Source organism: Nothoprocta perdicaria, unplaced genomic scaffold (assembly GCF_003342845.1).
Source record: "Nothoprocta perdicaria isolate Ctin4 unplaced genomic scaffold, notPer1 scaffold_29, whole genome shotgun sequence".
Taxonomy (NCBI): Eukaryota; Metazoa; Chordata; class Aves; order Tinamiformes; family Tinamidae; genus Nothoprocta; species Nothoprocta perdicaria.
In genome coordinates, this window is record NW_020455521.1 from 2,068,833 (window position 1) to 2,091,050 (window position 22,218).

The 22,218-nt window shown below is 34.7% G+C and overlaps 1 long non-coding RNA gene across 1 annotated transcript; it reads right to left on the reverse strand.

Moving 5' to 3' along the window:
• Positions 1-493: 493 nt before the first annotated feature.
• On the reverse strand, positions 494-17,736 carry LOC112949236. Its single transcript, XR_003249774.1, has 3 exons — positions 17,699-17,736; positions 7,520-7,612; positions 494-546 (listed from the first exon to the last, which is right to left on the reverse strand). It is a non-coding gene; the product is annotated as an uncharacterized LOC112949236 (long non-coding RNA).
• Positions 17,737-22,218: the final 4,482 nt, after the last annotated feature.

A 22,218-nucleotide genomic window follows, 5' to 3' on the forward strand; every position in this document is an offset into this window, starting at 1 on the left:
AGGTGCTTTTTTTAAAAAAAATACATTCCAGATTTTTTTTAAAAAAGTCTTTTTGTTTCAGTACTTCTTAAGTCTGTCCAAGTCTGTCATGGAAAGAATAATATGCATTATTCAGAGAGACTGAATACAACAGTCATAGAAAGCATGATGTAGTAGAATGTTTTCTTACAGATTGCTCAACTATGTCCTACTAAAAAAGTAAAAAGTACTATTTTTACTGAAATATTTTCAAAAGCATCAGTATCATCTTCCTTGTGACTTCATAAATACAGTTTAATATCTGTGGCTATTTCCTTTAAATAAATATATAACACAGATTCATATGCACAGGTTTTAATGCATTTTAAATGACTCCAATAATAAATCTTACGTGCCTACATGCAGAAGTCACTGTACTCACCTTAACATCAGTTGGACATAATGTGGATCCAAAGCACCATCAGGAGCAGTAAACAGAAATTGCATTCTAGGAACCGAGCCAAAAAACTCTTCTCTCACACATATCTTTTCCTTGGTCCAGTAGTTAACATTTAAGAGCTCGAAAGGCTGCAACATATTTTAATGAATTGTGGACTTTTGCACATTTTGCAAAATAACTATGAAATCACTCCCGAGCAGAATCAAGAGCAGAGGAAAAAAAAAAAAAATCAAAAAAAAATCCATTTTTTTTTTCTTTAAATCTTGGGTAAGAAATTTTCAAAACAACTTTAATGGAAAGAGAGAATATTATTGCTATGTGACAAGCTTGTCTACAAAACCTACATGCATCTAGGCAATGCTAAGAGCAGTGAGCAAAATGTAATACCCTAAAATAAAGAACATTTATCCTGTTGTCTTTTAAAGTCTTTAACTTGCTTCACCTGAACCAATTGTTTTGTCCTGGCATCCACTTCTAGTTCTACCACAGAAAGCTAAGTCATAAATAGAATCATGAGAAAATTTTAATACTGTATAAACTCCTAAGCTTTTTCTCTTCTTTCTTTATTTTTTTTCCTTCTGTCTTCTTAGCCAAAAAGCTGAACAGCTTTTGTGTCAGAGAGGTAGCACCTGGAACTCTGCATTAAAGAGCTTTTAAAGGAATGACAAGAACTCTTCTTGCCCTGAGCGTTGATGGCACTGAATTAATGCATTTCATTTCATTCCCATGTAGACTGTGTTAATCTCCATTTCTGTACCTAACAGAAAGTAATGCAAAGGGACAGAAACATCCTGAACCTGTAAAGTAAGACAGTAAGAAGAAAATAGTGACTCCAAAAGATGTGATCTGAGTTTACACTTCATACAGTTGAAACCAATTCAGCAATTGACTGCTCAAATCATTAAAAAAAAAAAAAATTGCATAATGGTTCTTGAAGAGCTGCTATCTTTTTAAATGGTGCAGTTTAGATTTGAGCTTTGCTGATAAGCAATTATTATGTCAGTGTTATGGAATAATATTTCTTGGGAAGCAAAAATGGAAATGAATATGAAAGTGAAGCATATATGCGAAATATATATGTATGTAGATAGTTTACACAGATCTTTCTCCAAACTGAAATGGTTGTCAATAAGAGATATTTAGAGTTTTTTTTTCTGTTGCATCTTCATTTCTTTCTGTCTCTGAAAACCTGCACTGAAAATACCTTAGAGTTTCACTCAGGTTTTATGACATTATTTGGACATGGAATGACCAAATCACAGGGATGACACAAGCTTCCATGATATGGAAGTATAGAGGATACTTTTAGGAAACTTTTAATATATTAGACAATTATTCTTCAAAATTAATCCCATGCACATATGGGGGTGCATGTATATATGTAGCCAAATGTACATGCATTAACACCCCTGAATCTATTTTTAAAAGCAAAAAAATAGTGAAAGTGAAAAGGTTCAAGTTTGATATTTAATATTGAATAATAGAAAGCATGCATGACTGCCAAACTGTATTTAAATGAAATATATAACTAGTTGAGCAGATATCAAAATTTTCAATTTAATATCTTGATTTACTATAGCAAGTATGAAAATCAAGTGATATACCAATGAAATATTTATTTGAATCTAGTGAAACTTTTTTTTTTTTAAAGAAATGCTGTCATCACAGGTACTCAGCCCCCTGAATGGACTGATAAAAGCATGACACACAAAATGTATGCCTGGCAATAAAATATACTTTAAAGGAGGAGGTGATTATGAGACAATCTAAAATGTCCTGGCCTCTTCTAATCCATATGACCAGCAACAGAAGCATATTCCCATACACAATCTGGGGAGTGTAGTTTTCTAAGATGAGTCTTAGATAAACAAGCAAGAAAATTAAATTTACTGAGAAGTAATCTTAATAAGTGTCTTTTTATAGAAAACATAGCTGACCTTTTCCCCCTCAGTACAGGATTAGCACTCTGCTATTACCTAGCACTAGGATGACAATTCCTTTATACATCCCTTTTCTTTCAAGTTTTATTTTCTTTAGGTAATTTCTATGTAGTCTTGATTTCCTTCATGCACTTAATGATACCCATTTCTCTCTTTTTGTAATCAATTTGCTGTCTCTTCTGCAAAAAAATTCTTCTTGTGCTTCTTTCGATTCTTAGTGCTACTTTTCATCCTTAAAGAAGTCAGTGGTGAAGGAATAGGAGCAAACTAAGCTAAATTTCTCAAGAGCATAAAATAACAGCTTTTGGCTCATGGATTGTATCAGTCCATAGCTCTGTCCTGACAGCTGTTCCCATGACAAATGCTAGGATCTTCTAAACAAGGCAGAGTTGCAAAAGAGAAWGGATTTCAAGGAGTCATCCGCTTATTTACTTGCAGATAGAGCATCTATTTACAATGTTTCAGAGTATTTACAGTGCAAAAATAGATGTGAAGTCCTTTAGCTTTCCCTAGCCATAATGAGGTTTTCATCTATTCTCATTCCTCTCTCCTCCACATTCCCTCCAAAACAAACACACGTACAGATTCACACGTAAAATTAAGTTCCATTTAGAAATACTTTCCTAGGAATTTYGTTTAGGCAAATTTTGGATAAAAACAAAGAAAATAATAATAATACAGACAAGTGATTATAGGAATAAGAATTAAAATGTTTGATAAATGTTTATGGCACATGTGATGGATTTCAGTGAAAACTTTCACCTGCTTTCTAATTACTACACAACTTAATTCATAAAAGTAATAATAAATTCTCTAACATGGCATATTGCCTAATTCCCRTGGAGTTAATATCTTAACAATTTCAAGATACTGAATGCTGTTCATAGATGAATGATAACAGAATATGAATTACTAAATGATGATTTAGTTCAGACATAAACTTCAGTAGAAAATGTTATATCTATTTCTGAACCATACATTACCCAAGAAGAACATTAGCGTCTCCAGTCAGCAGTTAAAATCCTGGAGTTACTTCAACCTTAACAGTTTTAAAGTTTGTTTCCATTTATTATATAACAAGATATAAAGAAAATGTTATTTGGGTCTGAGAAAGTCAGATTAATCAAATCACCTGAGGATTCAACTGATCTGTAAAATCTTCTTTCTTTAGTAATTARCTGCCAGAATTTAATGTCRTCCTTTCACCTATAGCTAGTTATATCTCAGAATAAAATAATGGAATACAATTTCCCCAACCTAAAAAGGTTCTTAAATATATTCAGCCACATAACTTTAGTGGATGGAGTCTGTTTAGTTACACAAGCTGTTATTCAAGGTGAATGCTACAGAACAAAGGGGGAAAAAAACAATTAAATTGAAGCATCCCAGCAACGGACARGGAAATATCTCAAACTGGAGCAAAAGTATTCTAAAAAAAACCAAAAATTTCAATATGTAATTCTGCAAGTCCTTACTTCCTATACTTAAATAACCTATTGGCTCTTCTCACAGGTTTCAATTTTCCAGGCACTGAAAATGAAAACATGTCTTTTGATTAACAGAAAGTTGCCCATTGATATGATGAACATCCACCTACCTGAGCTTTAAGAAACTTTCTGAGGCAGAAATTATGATATTACTTTCCCTGAACCCACATTACATTCACTGGAGAAAAGCAAGCTCCTGCTCTGTGCAATTCAGGAAAACAAAATGACACTCTTATCCCTAACAGTGGGAAAAAATGAAGAACCAGTACCAAAAACACAAGAAGTTTAGGAAGAAGAGCTCAAATGGACAACCACATCTGTGATTTAACACACACACATATCATTTGCTTCTCTCCTAACATTTTACATACTGAATGCTTTTGTCAACCTAGTCATGATCCCACTGATAGGATCTAGAAGAACCACAGTTAACTATTGATATTCAAGAGTGTAGCATGAGAATAATTAACAGCTACACAGATTTTTTTTGCTTACATTTCTTTCAGTTGCAAAATAGAAAGGCAACAGCAACAAAATCTTCTACAGGAAGCTGCTCAGGCCAAGCTCTTCRATTATAGTTTCCAATCAAAGCAAGAGTCAGCAATTGAGACTTAAGTGCATGCCCTGAAGTGGGAAGAGTTTGGACTTGCTTTGGTCTAAAACATTCTGGGTAGGTAGTGTTAATGCCATTGGACCAATAAGTAATTATTTAGAGAAAATAAAGAGCAGATTTAAAGTACCCATCTCAGTACAGCCAACTGCAGGTGGCATGATCATACAAATGAAATCTTGATTTTGAGCATGGCAAAAAATATAATTAAAGAAATATCTAGTTTTCCACATGCAGTTCTTAAATTCAAAAATATAACAAGTACTACAGAAAGCCTCCACTGCTGAAAGATATATGAAACAAAAGTACTTCTGAAAGAAGAGAATATGAAATAAGCTATCATCTGACATGCAGTGTTAAAAACAGGAAAGTCTGCTATGATGCTGTAACTCATGCAATATATTCCTCCTACAAGCTGGAAGGAAGCTGGACTATTTGCTTAGTACTGACAATTTAGCTAGCTTTTAAGAGCTATAGCATGCAGAACACCATTTCTCYTCTTCCAATGTTTCAGACTACCTGGTGTGGGGGACAATAAAACTGTATAAAAGTGTACAGATGGCACAATATCACCTTGAAAGGTGCCCAAGGTCAAAGGGAAAGGATTTTTCTGTGGAGGTATTTTGTATGCTCACACAGTTCCTCACACATAACTGGTAAAGGGCTAACTTTTTTTCCTCTGTACCACTGTCAGGCACATTGAAATCACAGGAAAACCTGCTGGATCTTTTCCCTCATTATGGCCTAATTTAAGTCTTTATTTTCCCACGGTATTTCATCACATATTACCGGTAACTGTTAGTCCTGCGTTTGTTTTGCACATCACCTCATGTGGCCTCAGTGGGACTTTTAGCAACATTGTGACATGTTTATTTACTGATCACGATCCATCTCAGACTACAAATCAGCACTGCAAACACCAAGTCCTTCTCACCAGTGTGTATACAAGAACACAAACCACTTACAGATTCACCATGYTGATAACAACAGAAGATCTAAATGCTTAAAAAAAAGTTACAGCAACTCTGAGTGTCCTTTCATTTACAGCACTCTAAGTCAAAAATAATACTATTTTATTTAATGCTGCTACACAGTTTTAATACCAGCCCAAGAGAACAGAGGATCAAGGCCAATATACACTTCACATGCCCATGTACATAGTTAACTACATGTAAATGCTGTGTGATTGGTATCAAAGTACCACTATGTTTAGCACAGCAAAAAGGATTAACTGACATTTATGGCTTTACTGTAACARGGAAGTTATGCAAGTCCAGAAAGCATCTGGTTTCTTTGCAGTGAGATTCTTTTTGTCCTTTCCTAGTTGTATCTCTCTATCTCACGCATGGTGCTATAGCAACTGAAGATGTGATAACTTCAGAGAGAGAAAAAAAAAAAAGGAAAAAGAAAAAGACACAGAAAGGAAGTACACTATTCACACTTAAAAAACATCAACAAGGAAGAAAAGTCCATTAGATACATCCATTTTAGAATTATTCCATTTTCGAAAAGCAATTAGTCTTCTATTTAAGAACTGCTTTGAGAATAATTTTGCGCCTCAGTTAATTATTTCACTACCTGAGCTCGAGTCAAATTCTGAGTGAAATCTTTATAAGTAATTTGGCCTAAAATTTGCGGTATGATTAGGATCAAGAGTGTGGAAAGGATTTGTTCAGAATAATAAAATTATCCTACATTATATTAGAAAACAAAATCAGATTATCTTCCCACGTTGGGAAGAAAAACAAGACACCTCAGACTTGTGATATTTTTCAAAATGTATGGCTTGAGTGATGGGGGAGAGGAAAAAAAATGAGAAAAGAGTAAAGGTGGAAAACTGTTTTTCTTTTAGGAATAAAAAAGCTTTTCATCTTGTTAAGAAGTAGTTATTATTTTCCATGTTACCTTCTTAAAAGACTACCAGTAAAAACAAGAAAAACTTCTTTGTAAAACTCACAAATATGAAATTACTCAATGAAGAGAAATACAAATCATTACTGCTGAGAAACTCTACAAACTGTAGAGGTGGTACTTTGCTAAACCTTAGGAGGACTTCAAAACCAAATCGGTAGTACAAACTCATCTGTGTCTTCAAATACAGCCATCCTSTAAGGAAGAATTCTCCAAACATTCAAATGGGAACCCATAGAAAAGCATAAAGATCACAGCAACGTTAAGCCTTGCAATTCCACATCTCTTCACAGCTCATAAAAGCAAAAGTCCTCCTCATCAAGGCAGAGAAAGTTGAAGCAAAGCAAATAAAAAATGCAAAGAGATCAACAGAATGACAACTTCACTTGGTCAGAGACCAAGGTCAGAGAATCCTAATGACATTTTTTTTAAATTATAAATCAAGTCAAAGCCAAGTAAGAAAACAAAGAGTGACAAAGAGTGGCATGAAAATTCTGAACAATGTCAGAACTGACACTCTCAGTAAAACAAAAGGAAAGATTGAACTTTGAAAAATAAATATGACAGCTATATTTTATTAAGAGCATTAATGAGTCATTCATCTTTCTAACATAAACTCAGTAGAGTTTCAGAATCTTTATTTGACATACTCAAATAATAATGACTAAAGACATCCACAACTTTTACTACCACCCTCGTGATCTGATATAGAATAGGAAGAAGCATAAATTTTGAATGTCAAAAGAATGATATTGGGTAAAATATTAACTGAATTGCAAAATCCTTGGATTTTACGTAACTAGAGACAAGATCTATCCTACATTTCACTCTTCTGTTAAAAGATATAATAAAACATTAATACCATATGTTGTAGTGGTGTTGCATGTGCATAAAGTACTCAGATGTGTGTACCGGGTATCATGCAAAGATACTTAGTACACTTAGTATCCTTCTAACCAGACTTATGTATAAAAATATAAACACCCAAGTGAAAGATATGTCGAGTTAACATGATAAAATCATTTGAAAGTGCCATTTTAAAACTGTACTATCTGGTTATTATTCTAACAGTTATCTTTAACTGACACTACARTTTGACAAGAATTCGCAATAGTTTCTTCCTCAGTGTAGAAAAGAACAAATTTTATCTTACCCTTAGTAGGTCAGCTCTAATTATCCAGAGGCACTGATGGAGGTTTTGAGCTTATACATTCATCTAAAATGGGGCCTGTTCTTCTTTCTTCTCCTAGATAAGACAAATAGAGAAATTAAACACACAATAAATTAGTCATGAATCCCATCAAAAATGAAAAAAATAGTTGTAGTTGAAAATTCTATTATATAATACTTACRATATTTTAAAAGGATGTCTAAGAGGAAGGTATATATGTTGTCTGGGCAACAGTAACATAAACATTTWAAAAAACAACCAAATAAAACTTAAGTGTAATCATGAAAGCTTGTTCATGGAAGATAATAGTCAGAGAGTCATCAGATTTTTATGCCTCTTTGAAAGAATGCTTTTGAGAATATTAATTTACAATTGAAATCCTTCCTGAAAAGGAAGGATTCCTTCCTGAAAATTTGCCTGACAAGTTGAACTCCTGTGATCATAATGCAATTTTCATTTCTTTCTTAGTGTTTTTCATCTGACTGCATGAAGATCAAAAGTTAGAATCAATAAAATCTACAATGAAGAGGTCATAAAAAAGTAATCTGCTATCAAAAAACATGAATAATTACAGAGAAATGCATGTCAATATTCTGCAACATTGCAGGACTAGGAGAGAACACAGGAGGCTTACGAGAGCAGGCAAAATAAAAATTTCTTCTCAACAGTGATGAAAGACAGCACTGCAGGTTGCTCCTACAGGGCAAACTATTACAGGTAGAGAAGATTTGGTCCTTATTAAAGGGTCCCATAAAGCTCAACCATAACAGCAGCCTGAATTTACAGGATGGCATAAGCAGTGTTAGCACTACGTCCACCTAGAGTTTCAGAAAATTTTCAAATAACTAGGTGAGAACACATGAAAATAAAATGTTGCAAAGCCAAACAAACAAGTTATAAAAGTCTGAGATTAAATCTGTGCATTTAAGTTAATTTGCCTCTCTTCTCTGTGTTTAGTAAGTCAAAGCTTGGAAGAGAATGATCTTGGTCTTCAGCAACTGGAAGGATTATGGCAAATCAAATGAGATACTGCAGGGAAAGAAAGAATAATCATATGGCACTCTCTTGGAATATTAAATTTTATCCCTCTCTCAAACAAATACCTAGAGGAATATGCRCAAAATGATTCTTCTGAGTCTTTAGGAAATCCAACTAATTGGTCCTCATTTTCTGGTCATAGGAATTTGAGACCTAAAAGTGTGAATTGCAAAAGCATCGAGAACTTAGTAGGGCGAACTAYATCACTGGGACTAGTGCTTTTATTTCATAAAATGCTCAGCCCAGCCAAGAACTCTGTGAGTCTCTGAACTTTTCTGAACTAAAAAGCATCCTGAAATAGCAAACAAAACTTATATTTCATGTCCTTCAAAGAACATTGATAATTTAAGGCCAATATTATACACTTATCTCATAGTGTATAAAAAAAAAACATGGAAAAAAAACGGTATTTCTATCTTCAGCAGATGGCATGAATACCATTCATTACTTCAGACTGCATACTGAAAAACAAAGATGAAGTCAAATACTAATGGTGACTGTCTGCTGTTCACCCTGTGCATTTAACAAATTATTAGGGGAGAGAGATTGAAATCCACCATGTCACCACATTCATTCCTTCTGTATCATCAGTTTAGGCAGGGATTTTTGTTTGTTTGCTTTTAAATAGAAAGTGGTTGATGCAATAGTTTTAACAGTTATTCTAGTCAGTGCATCTCTTAATGATAGAAATCACTTCTTGATACTGGATGGGTTAGCAATAATTTCCCCTCAAGTATTTCAACTTTTTTTCTTGTCCATTTTGCTGCCTCTAACACTGCTTCCAGACAAAGTCTTAACTGCATATGAATGTATTTTTGTACACTTAAATCACATAGGTTAGGAGATTTGATAGCTATTCATTTTTTAAATTTTTTTTGTTTTCTTAATTTGCTTCTTAATGCAGTTCACTGCTATGCTTACAGGTCAGATACAAGGATCAATAAAATCTGCTACAAACAAGCCATAAGGAAGCAATCTGTACTATTTATTGGACCAGGCTTACAGTAACCCAGAATATGATCTGAATGCTAAAGCTGTTAAATTGTCTGTAACACAACAATTCCAATCATTAACAATCCCATTTATCCTGCCTACAATATTGAAAACTACATAAGCATGTATGTGAAATCATAATAAAAGAGATCTTATACTTCAAAGGAAGGTTTTAAAGTTTATTTTCACTTGACATAAAACTGTGGGGTTTTTTTCTTTTTTTTTAGTTTGCAAGAAGATTGCAAGAACAGCTAAAGAATCATAAATTTTCCATTTCACAAAAGTCAACATATTCATCCAAAATATTTCAGAGAAGCACACACAATCAACATACACTAAGGGAAGGAAACCATCTTCTTTGACATATCTCTGTTTCTTAAAATTAAGATATAATAATTGCAATAATGGGATCTGTAAAAGTTTTGGATTATAAATTGATATAAATCTATGTATGTGTATGTATAGATATGTATCTTTTTTAAAAAAAAAAGATAAGTATAATTTTTTTTGGCACCAGAAGGACATGCACATACATGCTGCAGTACAAAATGTCTTCATAATTTTGTTTCACATTTCCAAAAGGCAAATATATAGAAAGTAATAGAGGTTCAGTATCTGTCATTCAGAAGAGCACTAGCATTGCCAAAAAGATGATAAAGTCAGGAAAAAATGGCCACATAAGAGTTTTATATATAAGAAATTATATATGCATGCAACAAAACTTGTATATAACTGATTCCAGTGCAGCTAGACAGATACATTATTATTATTTCAAGTGTTGACATCTCCAAAAAAACTCATTTTGGAGCATTCTCAAAGTACTTTCTCAAGTAATGACATTTAAATGGCCTCTAGCATTTTCAAAGATAGGATTTTTTTGTGTGAAAAGTGGCAAAAATCTTTCTTTTGCARTGGCAATCAAGGAATTTCACTCACCATAAAACATGTCAAAATAATGGATAGCATTCCYGGTAAAGAAAATTAATTTAAACAAGTCAGGTAGAAACACATACCTTTCTAAAAACAAACAAATTTAGAAGTTGCACTTATTCCTTACCTTCATAGAAAACCACTGTACACAATTGTTAATGACTAGTTTATTTTCCCTGTATACCTCTGAGAGAAAAACTTCTTCTTCAACTGGTAGCATTACTTCTCTGAATCTCTGCACAAAAGAAACCCTATTTGACTCCCAACTGGCCCATTAGTTAGTCAATTAGTGTATATTATTACAAAATCAATAATAACATGCCATTGCTGATACRTTTGCCATTTACAAACATGAATATATAGGTCTTCCCACTAATTCTTTATTGAATATATTTATTAGAAAGATTCTTTGGTGARTAATGCATTTTCCTGGCATGAAATCTCTCAGTTTTGCATATCAAGAGCACAAATAAAAGAGGAATTGAGGAAATAAAAGCACCTTTCTATAACTCTTGTTTATTTATCAGAATCTCCTTGACTGTATGAAATATCAACAAAGTACTTCCAATATATCTTTCAGTACATCAATGAAGTAATACTTCATTGTTGTCCCCTTCAGTTCTCTTCAAATTACAGTAACCTCCCGTAGCTACTCCTTAGTGTCCATGACACGTCACCTGATGCATCCAGGATCACCCCTAGCAGTATCATCAATGGCCATACGGGTGAGCAATAAGAGGTAATCAATAATCTCAGGACTCAACAAGCCCCAGCAATCTCTTTGCAATATCCCAGATCTCATTCAGCAGCACGCAACAAACTTCTCAAGATACAAAGTCAGGTTGGTAAGTGGGTGTCTTTGCCCCATGAAGGGAGTATTCAGTAAACAACTCTCACCTATTTCTCTTGGTACAGTCACTTGATTCAATCTTAGCTTGCTCTGGTTCCTCCTTACCTGCTTCTATAGCACTAACTCTTTCTACAAATACATATCTAGAGGCAGAGAAGGTGCATTCCTTCTGTTTAGAGATGCCACAATCTTTGACTCTTTGTGTCATCTGCGGGAATTTCTATCCAACCATCTTTCGAATATACTCCACAGCTGTCCTCCTTTCACAGAATCACAGGGCTTAGATGCTCATCTCTGCAAAGGTCRGTCTCCTGTTCATACACCCTAATAGTGCACAGTCTGGTCATCTTCACCCAGAGGCCCTTCTCTGAGTCACTTGGGCAGCTCCTGCAGAAAAGGGGACGCTCAAGCCCTGTCTCAGACAAAAAAAAAAAAAAAGAAATGCACCAAGTGCTTCCTGCATCAGAAGACCTGAATATCCTCCCTCTGGCTTAAGGCATTTAATAAATCAAAGAACTACTCCTGGCAATGACAGAGATTGCCCTGCAGTGCCCTGCCACTGATAGAGGATGTTGTGAAACAGACCAACTTTCTTGGGTAGAAATTTCAGTTCTTGTCATGCCCCTACTGAGTTGACTCTTACAACAACTGGTGCATCTCCATTTCTCATTCTATAGAAGCCATACTGCTGCCTAAAGGCAACATAATATAGTTGGTTCGCAAACATCTGTTGAATAGGTGCTTGGTACTCCCTGGTGTTCACTCAGAAAAGTGCCTTGATCGGGACACAGCCAAGAGCTGCAAAACTCTCCAGAAGTTAGCCCTCCCCAGCAGCAGCAAGCCTCCAGAGCAGGTTCTGAGCACAGGCAGGTGCCAGATGTTTTCTGAAGGAGAAGCCTGGATACTGCTGTGACCACTGCTCCTCCTCCACTAGCTGCCTCTGCTGCTATATCACACTGCACAAACAAAACCATTAAGGGGCATAGGGATGCTTTTTAAAACCAGGATACAATTCTTTAAACCTTCCATTTATTTATTTGTCATTATGCTTAACTGAAAAGCATCTTGTCTCAAAGGCAAATTTCTGTCCCTGTCGTTATTGTGGTTTGTTTTCATTTTCTGTAACATGAACTTTTACCTAAGGCAATTTGTATTCTCTTTATATGATTTTTGCTGGAAATAGGAAAGTGCATAGACACGGTACATTGCTGCCTAAGCTAAAAGTTTTTTTCTAGCATGTAAGCAATGTCTGAAAACAACCTTCTCACCTGTACTTGGCAGCTAGCAATTCTTCAGTGATGTAAAGAGCATTTATGTGGAGCTTGACATTGACAAATTATGGGTCCCTGCTTCCTTTCCCGTAGGACTAACATTGAATACAGAAACTAGCATGGAAATTAATAGATAAAAAGATCTGTATGATTATATCCAGTTTCATATCATAGATACAATAATCATAAAATTCTGATCAGCCTTCTTCTGCCCACGTCTTTTCTTGTGGGGGTCCCACCACAATGGATGTATATATGCAGGAAATTTTYAAGTTAGCCGTATTAGGTCCAGGTTACAAGGCTGATCCATCAAGATTCACCAGAAGCTTAAATTATTCAAGTCATATAGAAGATATAAGGTCAGAGTGCAACTCTTCAGTGATACTTGGAATGAAATAAGCAGTCAGATGGAATTTGTGCTTGTTTAGAAAGGCAGAGTATTCTACTTAGTTCCAGAAAATACAAAATAACAGACTCTTTGGATAAATCCAACTCCATTGTAACTAGTTATTCTCTCAGGTACAGTGTGTCTATGTATTGTTGGTACAAGTAAGCCTAAACTGCCAATGAAATATCTCTCTTTCTTACTTGTTAAATTGAGATGATGTATCTTAAATCTTGACAGGTGTTCAGGTGTTCCAGGCCTCTCATGAGGTAAATTGTTGACTTCTATAGTTCAAACTTAAAAAGAAAAATTACATAAATGGTGCATAAAGTTCCCCAAATTATCACCATGGCATTGCCTATTATTCTTTCTTTCACAGATCAAGCTAAATGGTATTAATGAAATGTCAGGGCAGTCTCAGCCCTGTGGACCCTAGGAATTCCTAGGACATCTATGCAGTAGGATTTCCTTCACACACAGAGAATATTTCTCCCAAAGCAGCTACGGTGATATTAGCTGACTCTGTGACTGGGCCAGTGACCCCTTAGTTACAGTAATCAACCTTGAAGCTAAAATAGAGGCAATAGCTTTCTAGACATAGCTACTTGTGCTGTTTTTTCAGGATGTAATTTGTGATAATAGATGTGCTTCTGCTTTCTCTATTTCCTAGTACTTTCCTTGATCCATTCCTTCATTATTTTAATTGATAGCTGTCATTTCCCAGCTTCCCATTGACTATTGTTATCTGATGATTTTTAAGTGGCTTCAGGTTATCTTGGACCACAAGAGCTAATTTACAGCCAGTACAGTTACCTGTGGCCTGAAAATTACAGTTGCTTACCTCTGTAACTAAAGTCTGTGTGAACCTGGATGATTTGCTGGATGGAAGCACACCTTCTTTCAGCAGCCAGATGCATGCCTACAGCACCTTTGCCTCTACACCTACAACTCTTTTGCCTCTGTCACTGATGTCACTGTACACCAAAGATGTAGGAGCACTAGAACAGCAGGGACACTACAAGATTAGGGCAAAAATTGATCTTTAGGGATTTGAAATAGAGGCTTGGTTTCATAGGGGAAAAAAAATGTTTTGCAAACATTCRTCTTTATTACACCACTTGATCACTCTAATGTGTTTTTCTTGTGTACTCATGGACATCTTTTTTAAATGGTCTCGCTGTTACCTTGAAATATGTACAAGGTCCTGATTTCAGAATAATTTGACCTGACTAGACTTTACTTACTCCCTCTCAGCACAGCACTGATAACACAGATACCATTGCTTTGATATAAATTTCAGATTTTATCCCATGCTCTCCAGATCACTCCCTGATCACATTTTATGCTGCATTTTCTCCACTCTTGCCACATTTTTAATCAGAAAACMAAGCAACTCTTAGCTCAACAGAGAGGATGTTGATGGGATAAATCTGTCTGCTCATTTCYTCACGTCCAGAAAAAACACAGAGCAATGGAGTGGGAATGACCCAAGGAGTTGATTAAGCATTTTCCTCTGGAAGAGGAAGTCAAAGACTCCTCTCCGGGGAATTAGCTGGGATGCAGTAGTAATTTCATTATTGTCCTTTTTTGCCAAGAATACAGGCTAAAAAGATCTACCCATTATTAAGGGATTTATATCTCTCTTGATAGCATACAATTTTTTTTCCCAAGTGCCTGCAGAATAATGTAATGATATGAAAAAATATCTCACTAGGCAATGGATAGCACAAAGTTTATGAGAAGAAATATATCGAGACAAAAATATATTAAAAATATCCCAGTAGAATTTTTTTCTCTTATCTTCTCTAGGCACCCAGGGTGCTTTGTGCAAATAAAACATTCCAATATCTATTTCTTCTGCCATTCCAGAGGAAATATGATATATATTTTGAAAAACAAAACAAACAAAAAAAACCCGCAGATTTGTCTTTCTTTACCTTAGAAGGTAAAGAGCTTCCCTCAAGTTTATCATAGGGTCCTGCTCTCTGCATTACAGATTAAGCCTGCTGTTTTCATGTATCACTGTGGATGAAGACACTAGTTAGCAGATGTGCAGAAAGGAATTCATCATCCCGAAGCTTATAGTTTCACTACTTGTGAAAACCAGAGGCAAAGAAAAAGACAAATGCAAACAACAAAGCAAGTAAGCTTTAACTCTTGTGGGTAATAACTTACAAGAGAATATTGTGTGAGCAAAGTACGAGGCATAATCATTTAAGTAGAGGATCAGAATGGTTCTCAAATTCATTCCTGCATGCTGAGAATATGTATGCTTTATTTWTTTTTTCACAATTCAACTTTTTTTCTGTACCACAGATCAAGATAATTATTTTATTTTTGCCATAACCCAATTATCTTATTTTTATTGGGAGCTAATGTGTAGGATAAAGCATTGAATGTTCCGACATTTTCCTCTTTGCTAGAAGCAAAATAGGATGATTTTTTTTCTCTATTAGAAAATAAGATTAAGTTTAAAATCTGTTTATATGGCAAATGCACTGGTATAATAGAGCAATGCAATGCAGTCCATGGAATGTCTGCAAAGCATTTTCAGTTATTTCCTCTACTTACAGTCCCTACAGACTAGGGAAGTTTTAATAAATTTTATGGTGAAACTGCTGCTTCTCCTGCACCATCTGCTCCTGGAAGTCAATCAAACAACAAAATGAATTTTGGAGCCAGCAGTTCAAAAACTTGCGAATGCCAAGAGCGGACAAGGACAATCTTGAGATATTTCCCTGTTTCCTTAGAATCTTACTCATGCTTAGGCAGTTTTGCACGTGTTAGGACACCGGTGACAAATTTAACATGCAGGAAAGCAACAGATGCAGCTGCTTGCAACTTAGAACAGCAGTGAATTCTACTGCCAAAAGCATTCATGCTATTGCCATAAGCACTGTAAATCTCAGTGGATTAAAAGTATGATGCACAGAGAAACTGGTCATGCCTGTATAATTCATGCAGTGCAGGTCTTTTTCCTCCTTGGATCTCATTCCATAGTTGCAAGACAAAAGGTAAGGAAACATCTCTTTTCTAAGCAGATTTCTTCTRATTCTCTTTTCCAAAATGTTCTCCTTTCTGCTCCCCAGTGCACTGCATGAGTTTATGGGAGCATATGGCTTATAATTAACACAGAGATTCCTTCACATAAAATTTTCCAACTATACCAGAAGAAATAAAAATGCAAAAYTAAGGTATCAAAATAAACAAAATCTATATTCTTTATGCTCCACCTACACAAAACACCTACAMAACAAAACTGTTGACAAAAAAAAATGTTTTCCTTTGTCCATACACAGCCAAAACTTGGGCACTATGGAAACCTAAAATGAAATATTATTGAGGGTTTTGTTTTTTTCTTAAAGAACAAGATTAAAGAAAGAAACTAGTTTTGAAAGTATTTACACGAAAAAATAGTGTCTTTGCCATAAAAACCACATGCAAATCCTTTATCTAGATATGAAGACAGGAGAAGTACACATACAAGTAACAAATACAACTTCAAAACGGTAGAAAATAAATTTAAAAATTCACACTCTAACACTGTAGTATCCGATCTCCTGCAAGATATATATTTACATACATTTCAAAGAGTATTCAAACTAGAAGATCTTATGTTTCTATTCCAGTAAAAATCTTCTATGCTTTGCTACTGGTCTGATTTTGAAACAGACTGCTTCAGCAGCTTGTCCTGAAATGCAATAGTTCAATTTTTCTTAATTGACCAGAATGTTTACAGTGCCATCTCAATGCAGTCTATCATTGTATTAGCCATTTTATTTGTAGCTTACTAAAGGAGTCGAAAAGAGATCTGAAAGATTAGGACTGGATATAAAGCAGTACATAACTTGCATGCTAGGAAATCTTAGCAGCTATAATGTCAACTAAGACACAATTTTATTGATTTATTAATTTTAGGAGGTTAAATTATAGCACTGCAATTAAGAATTCATTTTTTGTGAAGGAGGCATATTAGGATTATGAAATATAATCTCTCTCCTGAGTAGCAAAATTAAAAGACATTATATTGATGTATTTTTGCCCATGAGAGAATAAATGATCAAACACTTATCAATAGTTTTGATCTGTGTAGTGCAGGGGAACTAAGATTTTAGCAGGAATATACTTCTTTTACTTTTTTTTTTTTTTAATCTGAATGTAGGTTTAGTTCTTGTCATACTTCCTGTTTTGGCAAAAAATACTTCCTAGCTGGCAAAAAAAAATATTGTGGGCACAATGGGCTGTAATAATTAAAGAAATCAAATCCAAATTAATGTTTTTTAAAGAYGTCAGCACCTGTAGTCATTCCTGATTTTGTTTGTTCTTGTTGCTTATAAGCTTCTGTGGCTTAAAATTTTGTTTTCGGATACTAACTATGAGTTTGTAATATAAGCTTGTGCTGACATGTCATCCAAAAATGACTATTTTAATCTCTACTATTATGGTAAGATCTGAATACACATCTTTATACCATTTTCAGTCTTTCTCTGGTGATCAGCATACAGTCAGGAGAACATAGTAAACATTTTCTCGTTCTATCTCAAAAGTGACAGCTTCTTGAATTTTTTTTTCATTGCTCTTTTAGGACTCTCTTTTACACTAAATTGTGGATAAAAAAAATTACTCTTCACTCTTTCACAATGCTCTAAATTGAAATATTYTCTTTAAGTGTGAAAAACATTCTAAAAGCTCACCAAAGATCGTGCAGTTGGAAGACCACATCACAGTCTCAGAAGATCTCTACATAGAAGGGAAAAAAAAAAATTCTATGCATCTATTAAGTTCATATTGTATGTAATATTCCATGTTCTCACACCAGTAAGAGTAGAAAACTCAGTAGGAACAGAAGATGTAAGAAAAACTCAGTTACTACAAAGGATACCTTATAGTTGACTGATCTTGTCTAAATTGTGTTCACAAAGCTTTTTACTCCTTGAGTTGCCACAGATTACCATGGGAACTGAGGTGTCGGGAACTGGGAACTCTTTTCAGCAAAAAGATCATAGCTAAAACTAACTTTAAACTTGCATGACAAATAGTTTCTTTCAATTTGGTTACTGACTTTAAATTGGAAAACTGAAATACTTCTAATTTCTGAAAGGATTCTCACAGCTAGTAAAACTTTTAATACTTAATACTGACAAATTTCCTGGAGGATAATTTAAATTTCTTATAAAGGATAAAATTTGCTATAAGAAATTAATCCTTCTTGTTCAGTCATTCTTTAATATTCTAAAGAGGTTTTTTATGTACTTGAACTCAGGAAAACAGTTACATCCCAAGGAATAGGATGCAACTTCTACCTAAGAGAGAACTGCAGTTAAAGTGTCATTTTCTGTGATATGACTGTATGCATATCTGTAGATCAGGAGCATCTCAAGCTCACTCAGATTACTCCAGAAATTGTATTTTTTARTAAAAGCTGATTAAACAGCAAACATCTACGGGAAAGACTGGGAAASAGATGTCCCATGCTTTTTCCTCCCTTTGTGATGAGCCTGATAAAATACTTTGAAAYTTTCTCTCTTTAAAGTCATTTATAAAAGCACAGGGATATATGTGAAGTATTACATTATAAAAATCACTTTTTCTTCTCAAGAAATAGTCAGTAGTTCATTTCAATGAGAGATGTTACCACACCAAGCATTTTWAAAAAATCAATTTTGGATTAGACTTTCATTATCAATTGAAATACAGCACTCAAATTTCAAGTCCAAAGATGTGCATGTGATATTGGCTTAAGAATATTGTTCTTAGTTCTGAGGAGTCCCCAAGATTACTATCATTTTATACAGGAAAAAAACCTTTATTATACTTCAGCTGCCATTGGAGCCATCTKAAAATGCAAAGTGAATGAACAGCTAATAAAACTAATTTTATGTGAGTGTAGAGAAAACTGGGAATTATTAAGTGAAAAGTAATGAACACCTTTCCCCTAGAAGATGGATGATAAGAAACAGTAGTCAATACCCCATTAGCAAGTCCATTATAACCTTGGAATAGAAACATGCTTTATTTTAGAAAGCTAAAACAATTGTAAGCGAATTTTAACAGCTGAATAAATGCATGTGCTAATACATGGTTACATAAATAAACTAGTCAGGCCATCACTTCTACTGGGGAAAAAAAAAGTCATTGATGTACAATGAGGCCCATTATCRCACTCTCTATTAGGACTACTTACACTTTATGGTTAACATAACATGAGCATTTCTATTACAAATCCTTCTTTTCAGGGGCTTACGATTCAATCTTACTGCTGAAATCCTGCTTTGGACACCTCCTTTCTGGAAAATATTTCACAGTTAGTTTTAATGTGCCAGACAGTCCTTAAAAGCTTGTAGAAGTTCAAAAATAATAATTACTATTTCATACAATTGTCTTCTAGTTCAAATATTCCCCTACAGTTACGGGCATTCAAAGCCCTTCCCAACTCCAGCAACATAGGTCTTGAAAAGYCCTGCCAAACTGTCTCCAGGACCAAAAAAATGCTTGCAAATGATGCAAATCTTAATTTCCTAGTTTTTTTTCCTGCAAATCAAGACAGTTACTRGGAATCAGAAAACTGCACATACCTTCCCATACCACATGAAACTGCCTTGTCTTAGGATGATGAGCAACAACAGCAGCTCGATTTGAATTTGCTTGAAAGGGGCAAGTTTGAATTAACATTTAATGAAAAGAACATTCTCTCCTAATTCACAGGATCTGTCATGTGACAGTTTCATGTGTTAGTGTCCAATTTTTCACCTTTCTGGAGAAAATAGAAAAATATTTCTGTGGAGAGAGCACAGCCTCTTAGGACAGAGCCTATGACCTGCCAGTGCTCCCTAAGTAGAAGTGGTATTGACCATCACACACCTAATTAAGGCATCTGGGGAGCACTGATTAACCAATTAGGATTGATTACAAAGGATGTAAGACAGTTGTGGAAAAAATTTGGTTTGATTTTTGTTAAGGTTGACACATGGAAGTGAGCATACCTAGGGAACCAGAAGTTGTTAAGAGAAAACTCTGTGAATGCAGGATTCTCTTTAGAGAGCTCCTGAAATTCAAAAGCACAAGACTTTGACCCAGATAAAAGGAACAGCAAAAAACAAAGCCACACTTTGTTCAGCTCAAAGAGAAAAAAAAATTACAASGAAGAAAGGAAGTAGAGGCATTTAAAATCCCTTTAGTTTTCAGTTTCTGTGCTGGACAAATTAGTGGAAGATTTAGTAAAAATCAAAATCATGCCACAGGAAGTCATTAGAGTTTTCTTGAAGGACCCCAAGACTGTGGGGATAAAGGRGATCCCAATTAACACAGTTCCTGTGTAAAAGACTTTCACAAATGGGATGACTGGATCATAGCAAAAAAAGACAGAAGACTTTTTCATGGGTAAACACTTGTCTAGAACAGAAGAAACTGAAGGTAAATGGTTCTTTTTCTAGTTAGGTTTGTCAGACATCCAGGATATAAAGATTGCAGAACCTTAGCTAGGTTAGGCAATASGCAGCCATTGGCACATCTGTTAAAAAAAAAGGTAAAAGTCCAGCCCAATACAAAGCCCATCATCTTTAAGTAGCAATGGCAGAAATCCTATTTACTGAGCTATAAAACCTCTGGTGTGCGGTTACCACCTTTCCCTTGAATGTTCCTTAGGCAGGAAAACGATAAAAGAGGGCTATAGAAAGCAGTAAGCACCCATGCTTGCTTTAGATTTTTTTACTAAAGAACATGTAGATTGCTATTTTTGTACAAGAACTATGTACTGCTTTGCAAAAGGAAAAAAATGTCTTCTTTCACATTTTATTTGCACATTGTTTCAGACAATCTTATTTATTTTGTTTTTCTTGCTGTTGGAATTGAACCATGAAAAGGCTCTGTGAGTAGTTCTAGTTCAGTATTTCAATGTTATTTGCAACTAAGGACTGTTTTTCTGATTATGGTATGTGAATTATGTATAATCACAATGATTGCTTAGACATCCATTTGGGATTTTTAGCTGTCTGTAGAAGCTAGTAAGTAAATTAATTAAAAAATAGGAAAAAAAAAAAAGACAATAACCCTATCCCATAGATTTGAAACAACCTTCCATAACTGAATTTTGTTGCATCTGAATAAAGTATGAAAACAAATAATTCGCTATTTCAAGGAATTTTGAGGAAATATCTGAGCAATAGAGATTCCAACTTATTAGAAAATTAATATTTAAAAAATATATTGATGAATGAGTGGTTCCCATGCTCATAATTTAATTACTTGCATTTCTTTTTCACAGCTAGAATCTCAGATGCAGACAGGTGGCTCATAACTTCTAAAACTGCTATGATCCCAAAGTAGCTGTGGCTCTAAAATTTCTTAAAACTTTATTATACTAAAATATCTAACAGCCCACAGAGATGTTAGGTGAAAACAGACTATAATATAGTTCCTTTCCTTTCCTTATCATCACAGCAACACTTTAACACATTTATGTATGAAAACATCTGTTTGAAGCAGAAAAAAAWAAAAGTTTTTGAACTCCATGACTGAAAAGTCACTATTTTGTACAAAATCASCATCAAAAAGGCAAAATTAGAGCTATGTTCTAAGTTTAGGAGCTTTGTTTGTTTGAGTTTTTGGATATGAGAGTTTGTTGCAGACCTTGTGATATTTGCCAACTCTTCTGAAAGCAATTGCTAATTAGAGCGCAGTTAGACTGGGACATTCCAAGAAAACTCTATCACGACTCAAGTCTTCTGCCTCCTCCCGCCTCTTGCTTCTGTTACTCCAGAAACTGGAAACTACTTAATCAGGTTTATGTCTGAAAAACGGCCTTGAGATACCAGGTAATGATAGTACCATCAAATATCAGTCTTAGAAAAGCAAGACCCTTAACAAGAATTATAATAGCTGTTAAGGGTGGAAGTAAAGTTTCACCACTACATCCTACTTGTTAATCTATCCAGTTTAAGATATAAACCAATTAGTATCAATTGAAACTAATTGAACATTTGGTGCACTAAATTCATCTTGCAGGTCCAGGGAGGCCTCCTCACCCCTGAGCTCCAAMGCAGATCTTTTATCATTGTTCTTTTTTTTGTTTTCTTTCAGCTTGTCTCCTATGGAAACAAAGCTGATTCAGTAACTTTGTGCCATTGTCTGTGTCTGAATGTCTCCTTAATCACTTTCGGATACATTGAACAAGTTCAAAAGAAGTTGACAAAGGAGATACCACAGAGAAAGATTC